Source organism: Pinus tabuliformis, chromosome 6, assembly GCF_031772625.1.
Source record: "Pinus tabuliformis cultivar Carrire ecotype Pingquan chromosome 6, CPIR1, whole genome shotgun sequence".
Lineage (NCBI taxonomy): Eukaryota > Viridiplantae > Streptophyta > Pinopsida > Pinales > Pinaceae > Pinus > Pinus tabuliformis.
Window position 1 is genome coordinate 305,412,282 of NC_142292.1, and position 9,966 is coordinate 305,422,247.

At 37.3% G+C, this 9,966-nt stretch overlaps 1 pseudogene; it reads left to right on the forward strand.

Moving 5' to 3' along the window:
* The first annotated feature begins 9,019 nt into the window (after nucleotides 1–9,019).
* LOC149258537 (uncharacterized) lies at nucleotides 9,020–9,625 on the forward strand (annotated as a pseudogene).
* The last annotated feature ends 341 nt before the right edge of the window (nucleotides 9,626–9,966 follow it).

Consider the following 9,966-nt stretch of genomic DNA (forward strand, 5'->3'; position numbering starts at 1 on the left):
GAGGCTTAGTAGTCTACAGCTGAGTGCGTGGACCTCTGCAACTGAGTGCACAAGGCGGAGTCAAGTCTGTAACCGAGGAAGGAATTAATAAAGAGAAGTTTTATCATAATTCTTTGTATCTGTTCTTGGGTTAATGCATGCTTGATGTAATTTACAAATATACTGTTTATTTGTGTGCACCTATACGAAGGCTTTGTGTTGTTAAGTATAACTTAAAGCATGCAAGTAGGCTAAGATAATCAATTGAAATTGAATACCAGTAAAGCCTTGGGAAATAACGCAGAAGCGCAGCGTTTAGCCCTTGATTAGGGTTGCGCAAAGGCAGCATCTCAGGCTGTGATGTATGGAAAAGTGTGCGAAGTGACTTGTGCGCATGGTCGAACTGCAGACCACTTGAACTCATCAGACATCTCCATGGTGTGGAAACCTGGTTCTAGCAACCTCCCATACTACTTTAGGTGAGACCTCAGTCGACGCTCTGCAGACTATTGTCGAAAAAGCCAGTAGTACTAGGATTTGTTTAGCTAAATCAACTCTGAACCTAGGTCAGGCCCCAACAAGCTAATAATTTGGTTGCTTTGGCAGATCCGATTACTTTGCAAGCTCTTAGGAATTGCGACCTCTTGAAATACTGGCTAATCCATGGGATGAAAGCCAAGTATATTTGATGACATGGTTGGTGAGGACTTGGAATGTCTAGGAACAATGTTTTGTGATTTCTTATTATCACCTCACCATTGATGCCGATGACATATATTTCCTAACTAGGTTATCTCACCGAGAGGCCAATATTTCACTTTTTGGATTGAAAGCAGGGGGAGACATTATTGATGGATACTTATGGAACTTTTGCAGGGGTGCACCACACAAATATGGACGGATTGACATTCAGTCCATCGAACTTTTACCCTTGAGGACCATTGCTTCCACTCTTTTCAAACTATGTGGTAGTGCTACCCTCCATCTAGGCACCAAAGCACAGATGCATACAATTGTGGAATGCTAGGATTCCATAGTATACAACTGGTGTGAGGCAGTAGTGGTAAATATGAAGGGCCAACTGACTAGGTGCAAGAATGGTAAACTAAAAAATTTCAGTTATGGTGCCATTCTAGTTGCTTTTTCCCTAGAAAGGGTTCCTATTCTTTGGCCACAACATATTCAGGCAGACGAGGGGGGTTCGAGGGATCCATGCTTGATGAGGTGGGTTGCACTGATGGCACACCATGGTGGTGATGGTCCTATAGTGAGGTATACGACAGAGTTTTTTGACTGGCTGAGTGAGCAGATTGTTCTGATCGAGGACTTTCCATATGTCGAGATAGATTACAAAGGTGACCCTGATATCCCACTTCCATTCGGGGCTCAGTGGGGTGATCTAGGTAAGATTTTCTCATTTTGGCATATTTTCAAAGTTTTTTAATTTTTAAGTGTTTTTGTCTTTAGAGGCTAATTTTCCGAAATGTATGTGTAGATGTGGGTCCAACCCGACTAGCCAGGATGAGACAGTATGATAGATGAGACGAGCATCCTATGGTTGCTGCGGCAACAAACCCAAAGGTGGATGACATCCTAACGGAGTTGGAGCACAAACTTAAGAGGTTGATTTCCAACATCCTAGAGACTAGAGTTGATGACATTCCACACGCCTATCAGAGGCACGTAGTTGGGGTTCCTGGGCCACTCAGACGTTTGCTGCGTTGAGTTGCTTGTGCTATCGTGTGTTATCATGAGCATCACCATGCCTAGTTGTTCTAGTTTCTAGGACCATTTTTGACCTTTTGGAGTCAGTACTATTCGGAAAATAAAAGGCCACGGGGCCTTATGTCCTCGGATGACATATTTTGTAGACACACCCAAACTCTATTTTAATGAAAATTCTACTACTTCTATCTATGTTTATCTTGATCAATGAATGAATGAATATTGTTTTTAATTTACAAATGTTACAAATGCCTATTCGCCAATGCATCTGTCAGTGTGTTTAAATATCTAGGAATGTGTTGATATTCGATATAATCAAATCGTCTTTCCAAGAGACAGACTTGTAAAAACATCCTTAACATGGCTGGACTCCTAGCTGAATAGACACCGTTTAAATGTAATACTACGAGTTGTGAATATAACCTAACGATCAAATGACGAATACCAAATATGATGTCATCAACCAATAGCTCAATGACTGCGCTATTTTCTACTATATTGTTCATTGTTTGACCGAGACATGTCCCTTGAATATAAACTAGCTCATTATTGGGTCAATAGATAACCCAGGCCGTGAAAGTTAAATTCTGAATACTATGACTAGCGTCATCTGCAAAGCCAATGTAAGTCAAAGAAAACGTCAACATCTGCAAATCAAGTGTAAAAATGAGATAAACATAAGAAGTAGTAAAAAACACTAATATACCACACATAACTAAAAATGATAAATAATGTACAAATCTTCACCAAAAAATTATGCAAAATATTTCTTTAGGTAAAGACCATTTTTAGGATTGTCCAAAGGAACACCATCGTAATCAATCGGCTCATAGGCACCTTTAGCTAATACGTGTTTTATGATGTAAGGGCCATGCCACATGGGTTTTAATTTCCTTGCACCTAGCTTGTCATGAGCTTTATCATATACCAAAACTAGGTCACCTTCTGAATATGTACGAGGATTAACATTCTGATTGTATTGGGATTTGACACGTTTCTAGTGAGCTTTGCTAGCCAATACGAAATTACGACGATTTTCATCTAGATGGGCTAAGTGTACAAATCATTCTTCATCTACATAGGTAGAAGGTAATAATTCAATAGCTAATTTAAGATATGGAATTTCACATTCAATAGGTAATACGATTTCCAAACCAGAAACAAGTTGAAAAGGGGTAAAACCGGTCGATGTTTTTACAGTAGTTCAGTAAGCCCACAGTGCTGAAAAGAACATAGAGTGCCATTTTCCTTTATGGATACCAAGTATCCGTTTAATCATATTGGTTAAAATTTTATTGGCAGCTTCAACCTGACCATTAGCTTGTGGATAATACAGAGTAGAGCTGTCATGGTGGAGGCCAAGTTGCATGGACAATTCGACCATCATAAAGTTGTCAAAATGACTACCATGGTCTGTGACAATAGCCTGTGGGACGCTGAACCAAACAATCACATGATTGAAAATGAAAATAGTTGTAGTTTCATCACCGTCTCTATATGTAGGCATCGCCTTGGCCCATTTTGTAAAGTAATCGACTGCAAGGATGATATATCCATGCCCCCTGGCCGAGTGAGGGTTACAAGTGACGAAGTCGATGCCCCATTTAGAAAAAGGACTGACAACTACAATTGGGTGAAGAGGAGTGGGAGGTGCTCGCATTTTGCGATCACAAATTTGGAAATTATGGCATTTTTGGATTGTAGTGATGTAGTCTTTAAACATTGACGACCAAAAATAGCCAGCACGTAATATCTTTTGGGCAGTAGCATACCTAGACATGTGACTGCCACATGCTCCAAAGTGGCAGTTATTCAAATTTTCTCGGCTTCTTTAAGAGTTAAACAACGTCAAAATATAGAATCGACACCACGATGATAAAGATTGTCACCAATAATGTTGTATTGTTGGGATTGGTATCAGATTTTTCGACGATCAGTTTTGGATAAATCAAGCCTAAAATTTTGTGTTTGGAGATATATAATGATGTCTCCATACCACAAAACAAACACACTAATAATAAAGAGAGATTCGTTAGCGAAATAATATTCTGCTACAGTTTCTATATTAGTATAAGGGAAGTCACACAATAATTTAGCGAAAACCAAGGATTTCTTTGATTTGGATTTTTCAAATTCCAAATCAAACTCTTGTAAAATGACTATCCACTTCAAGGATTTCCCCCCTAGAAGTTGATTTATGAGAATATACATCATAGGGTTGCAATTTGAAATGACAATCATTTTTCAGAGAAGTATATAGTGATAGAATCATTGAACAACTTGCACAGTTTCCAAGGCTAGCTTCTCCACATGTGCGTATTTAATCTCAGTTTTAGTGAGACTCCTACTCAAATAGTAAATCACATGTTCACTGCTAGAATCATCCTCTTGGACTAACACCATGCCAATGGTGGCATCAGATGCAGCTAAGTACAAAAATTAGTCTCGATGATAATCGGGTGGATGCAGTAAAGGCACATTAGTCAATGCATGCTTTAATGCATCAAAAGATTTATTAGCAAGCTCATCCCAGAAAAATGGAATACCCTTTTTCAATAGTTGAGTAAAACCTTGTGTTATTTCAGCATAATTGTGGATGAATCTACACAAAAATTTTGCTTTCCCTTGCAAACTTTGGAGTTGAGTCAAGCTAGAAGGAGTAGGCAAATTCAAAATTGCCTCTACCTTGAGAGGATCAACATGAATGCCTTCCTTTGAAACGATGAATCCTAGAAGGCGACCGGATTGCACAAAAAAAAAACATTTGTGCGGATTCAAGCGAATATTGTAATGCCTACACCTAATGAAAATTGATTTTAAGTGCATTGGGTGATCCTGTCATTTCATGGAATGAGTCGGGAGGTCATCTAAATAAGGCTAAACAATATGCTTGATATCGTGGAATGCGTAAGACATTGCTCATTGAAAAGTTGTGCCAACATTTTTTAGGCCAAATGGGAGTTTGTGATAAGAAAAAGTCCCCCATGGGCATATAAATGTGGTTTTATATTGATCAGTAGGGAGTATGTTTATCTGATTGTAGCCAAAAAATCCATCCATAAAGGAAAAAATTTCATTTCCGACACAGTCGTCGACAATTTGGTTGATGTACAGAGTTGGATAATTGTCCTTGGGACAAGCTTTATTGATATCTCGGTAATCAACACACACTCGAATGGTTCCTTGCTTTTTATTAATGGGCACAATATTTGATACCCAATCGGTTAAAGGAACAGGGTAAATGAATCCTGCTTTTAGCAATTTCTCAACCTCAATTTTGATAGCAGCAACTTTTCGCAGATGTATAGGACGTAATCATTGTCTAATTGGCTTAGCATCCGGATAGGTTTTTATTTCATGTACAACAATGCTAGGGTCGATTCGTGGCATCTCTTCATAGGACCAGGCAAAAATGTCACGGAATTCCTGAAATAGGGCTTTGTAAGTTGAAATCTCTTCTAACGAACAAGACGCTCCTATATGAATATTTTCAATTATTCTGGGATTCACTGAGATATCGGTAGGTAATGTTGCCTATATGTTCCCTAAATTCTGTTCAGAATTGGAAGAAAGGGTAGATATTGGATTTTGAAGATAGCTAAGGGTCTCACATGAAAATAATGATGAAAAATTATTCTCAATTTATCAAAAGATGGTAAGAAAGTTGAACGATGATGAGTATCGTCCCATGGAATTTCATCCAAGGTCATAACCTCCATAATCCCTTCATTAGTTAAAAATCTTTGTTAAAAGGATCAGTTATAGAGATTGGTTCCAAGCATCTAGTGTTGTTAGCATAACTTTCTTAGTAGTTGAATCTTCCAGCTAGTGGGTGCTAGCTCCTCTATGTAATAATTTGTTCAATATTTAAGCAACAATAATAGCAGGTGGTTTATTTTTCCCTGGAGGGGATTTTCCACCAAAACATTTGTGTCCTTGTGTGTGCATGTTTTTGATAGAGTTCATGGTGTTTCTATGCATTGATTTTATGTTGGTTCCATGTGTTACTTCATGGTTTACTGATCCTGAATTATTTTGGTAGAATAATTAAAAATTGAATAAATTCTAACACTACTGATTCACCCTCCCCTCTCCCCCCTCTCACTAGTGAGAACATTGCCAACAATTTGTATTAGATTAGTGTTCTCTCAGTGAATCTTGATCGCTTGAGAGAAGATCATGGACCATTGAGAAGAATAAGAGGAAACAATATCAAAAGAAGAAGGGATGCAAACAAATCAACAATGATGCAAAATAAGAGCCTGTTCTGTTGGTAAAAGGTATGGAAAACAATATTTTCAGTCAAGGACATTTTCTTTGCTAGTCTAGTGATAATGATTTAGGGGTCATTGAAGAAGTTGATGATCACTGTTTTGAAGTTGATCCCTTAAGAGGTGAGGAAGGTGTATTTCTAGTGCAGGAACCTGAGGATGATGAATTTAAAAGATTAGTCACCCTTGAAGTAGAAAACAAAGCTTAAGAAATATTTATAGAGAAGCTCACTTTGGAAAATAAAGATTTGAAGAAATTGCTCCAGATTATTGAGGAGATATAGCATGCATTAAAGCAAGAAATTTCTGATCTTGAAAATCGGTAAATCAGTTGGAAAAATCTAGAAAGACTGAAGAGGAGATTGGCATCAAACTCAAAGCTCAGATTATCCATTGTGAGAAATTAGAAGCAAAATTAGAAAAAAAATAGACCTAGCCTAAAGAAAGAAAATGAGGCAGTAGTTGAAGATCCCAAAGAAGAAAGTTCGAGTAGCAGAATTGAAGGAAACCAACATAGAAATCAAGAGCAAAAGAATGAGCCAAAGAAAATTATGAGAAATGTAAGGTGTTTTTGTTGTAAAAAATTTGGGCACATTTAAGCCAATCGCAGAAATGAAAAGACAAAACAACTCAAGAAAAACAAGCAGCCAAACAAGGAGAAATCTTAGGCAGTCAATCAAGGAAGAAGAGTCCCATAAAATTTCAGGTATAAAAATTTATTTTATGGGTACTGTTACATATGTAATGATTTTGGGCATAAACATCGACTGTAGGGTTTATGGCGCAAAGAGAAGAAAGCGGAGCAATAAATTTTTAAGCCATTTCCACTATTTTTTGGGCATATCAGATGTTATGTTTTTTATAATGTGGGCCAGAAGGCTAAGGAATGCACACTGCCAATGTGTTATAGGAAATCTAATCGAGAGAAGAAAGCGATGAAAGGGAAACCATAAGAAAAAAAGAAATGTGAGATGCATGCTAAAGTTCAACAAATAAAAGTATGTAGGAGAAAGGAGCAACAAAATACTCCCACTAAAAATTGAGGCTAGGTCTCAAGGCATCGTGATATTTACATTAAAAATGATAAATATGTCGTCATAAAGATTAGTATACAAAAGGTTTGATTAATCCCTAATACATGTGTATTATTAAGTTGTTTGTCCTGCAATGATGTGATTTCAAATCCAATTTTGGAAATTTTGAAGAAATATATGCCCAAAACAAGATCAATGATTAACATTTAAAAATTAAAATTAAAATTAAAAAAGGAAAAAAAAGGTGTACAATAATGAAGAGAAATTTGATGGCCATGATAAAAAAATAGGTAGAACATTTTTTTATAAACAAAAATAGAGAACAAAAATATATAAAATAAAATAAAGGGAATAGTGTGCATCATACTTGTGGGCATAAACCAATAGTATGAACAACCCAAAAATTGGTTTCTTAGAATTTGATGGACATCTCAAAACTTGAGAACCATGATACCTATGTGTATGGGCCAAAGGATAATGGTTCTAATGGTGGAATACAATTAATATTCTGTTTTGTTCTCAAGTAGATGAATGGATAATTTGTTTTTCCTAGATCTGGTCTTTGGAGAAGTTATGGATGGAGTATGGTGATCATTTGAAATCAATGATATGAACATATTTACTATTATCATTCTTTGAAATAATCATCAATAATGAAATTAATTTCTTTCATATTCTGGACATTAATTAATGAGGTTAGGCTCAACTTAGATGCGCATTCTATTTCTTGCATGGTGTTGGAATAGATTTGGTCAAAAGAATCGTGTAAATGCATTAATCATTGTGTTAGTGGGAACGAAAGGCATTGTATACTTATTTGCCCCCCAAATTAAGTTAAAAAAAATAAGTAAATTGAATCACGCAAGTATAGTCGTTCGTTCCCTTCTCATTCAAATGAAATCAGATGACTGACTTGCTCGAGCAGCAGTGGCTTCCCAATCCCAATATATTATATATGTCATCTTTTCCCTGTGCACATTTGGACAAAGATACTCACCAACATTTTTGTCTATTGCTCAGAAGACTATTCACTTGCGTATCTGGTGGTTGTGCTTTGAGTTAAAAATGCTATGTGTGTTAGAGGTTCATTTTACAGCTCAATATGATATGTAATTGTGTTCTCAGTAAGTTGAAAATTTTCTCATATCTTAAAATAAAAATTTTAAAAATTTAAAAATAAATCTTTTTAAAGAACTATACAAAATATTTCAAGAATAAGTATGAATCAATTAATGTTAAATCCATATTTAAAACCGATGATGTACAAGCTCAAGTAGGAATCCATTGGTGTAGCTAGTGTTCAGTGGTCCAGTGGATTGTCGTATCTAAGCCTTGTGCAATAGTAGTAGTGATCATCGGTGATGGTAGCATCTCCAACAAGTCAGCGTTGCCAGGAACATACTTTTGGTGTGCATGGTAATTTAGTTATTGAGGGAATCTGTGGCATGAAAGTTGAATGACCAAGGGAGGGCTCCAAGGCTATGGAAGGTAAGGGGAGTCTTCGAGCATCTATCGCCACATTGTAGTCTTTCAGTATGGTTTGGTTGTATTGTTCAAACTTTTCATACCACATTGGATATCCTATTTCGGTCTATCCTGCTCGCGGTGGTGGTGGAAAGGGCATGCGCATTGTGCTAGGACCATGTGCGTTTGTGTAGTCTTTACTTGGAGCACAATATGAAGCTACTATTTCCTTTGGTAATAAAACTATTCTTTTCGAGAAATACATGAGTTGAGAGGATTTCTTTTGGTAATAAAACTATTCTTTTCGAGAAATACATGAGTTGAGAGGATTTTATTTCTTCACGTACAATTTTTTTTTATGAATTGTTATAAAAAAAATATTTTTTTTATATAGTTATTTTTTTAGGCTGACATGAGTAAAATTTCAATTTTGATGATTTAAGGACAAAGTTATACATAGAATGAATCTCTCAACTCAACCATGCCAAAAACCTGTAAGACTAGGTTGTGTCACTGTTGCCGCCCATCACTCATCTCTAATATAAGTACATCCACATGGAGGAGATGCTCGGCAATGTGGCCGGTGCCCGCCAGGTATTCGAGCGGTGGATGAATTGGGAGCCCGATCACCATGGCTGGGCAGCATACATCAAGTTTGAGCTCAGGTATAATGAACTGGACAGAGCCAGGGCCATCTATGAGAGGTATGTGCAATGCCACCCTACTGTCAAGTCTTGGATTCGCTATGCCAAGTTTGAGATGAAGAATGGGGAGGTTGCCAAGGCCCGGCGGTGTTATGAGAGGGCAGTCGAGCAGCTCGGGGAGGATGGGCAGACGGAAGAGCTCTTTGTTGCCTTTGCCGAGTTCGAGGAGCGCTGTAAAGAGATGGAAAGAGCAAGGTGTATCTATAAGTATGCTCTCGACCATATACCCAAAGGCCAGGCAGAAGATCTTTACAGAAAATTTGTTATGTTTGAGAAACAGTATGGCGACAGAGAAGGTATTGAAGATGTTATTGTGGGCAAAAGGAGGTTTCAGTATGAGGAGGAGGTTAAGAAGAACCCGCTTAATTATGATGCTTGGTTTGATTATGTGCATATTGAGGAGAGAGCTATAACAAATGTACCACCTGTAGAGGAGAAATGCTACTAGAAATGGTATATACTATATATACTTATGGATAAATTATGTGGAACTTGAAGCTGAAGGCATGGATCGCACAAGAGATGTATATACGCAATGCTCATTCCTCATAAAAGGCTTTCTTTTGAAAATATTTGGTTTGTCGCTGCAAAATTTGAAATGCGAACGACAAAAAAAAATACCCTCAAGGTTGCACATGGCCCTTCGATGCAGTGTTTCATTAAAAAGTGCAAAGAAACATCCACATATTACTGGTCTCTCAGGATTACACCAACGTTTATGGAAAATGGGAAATTCCTATTGCTTGCAAGGAGGTTTAGACATCCAACTAGCACTGAACATGGGAATTT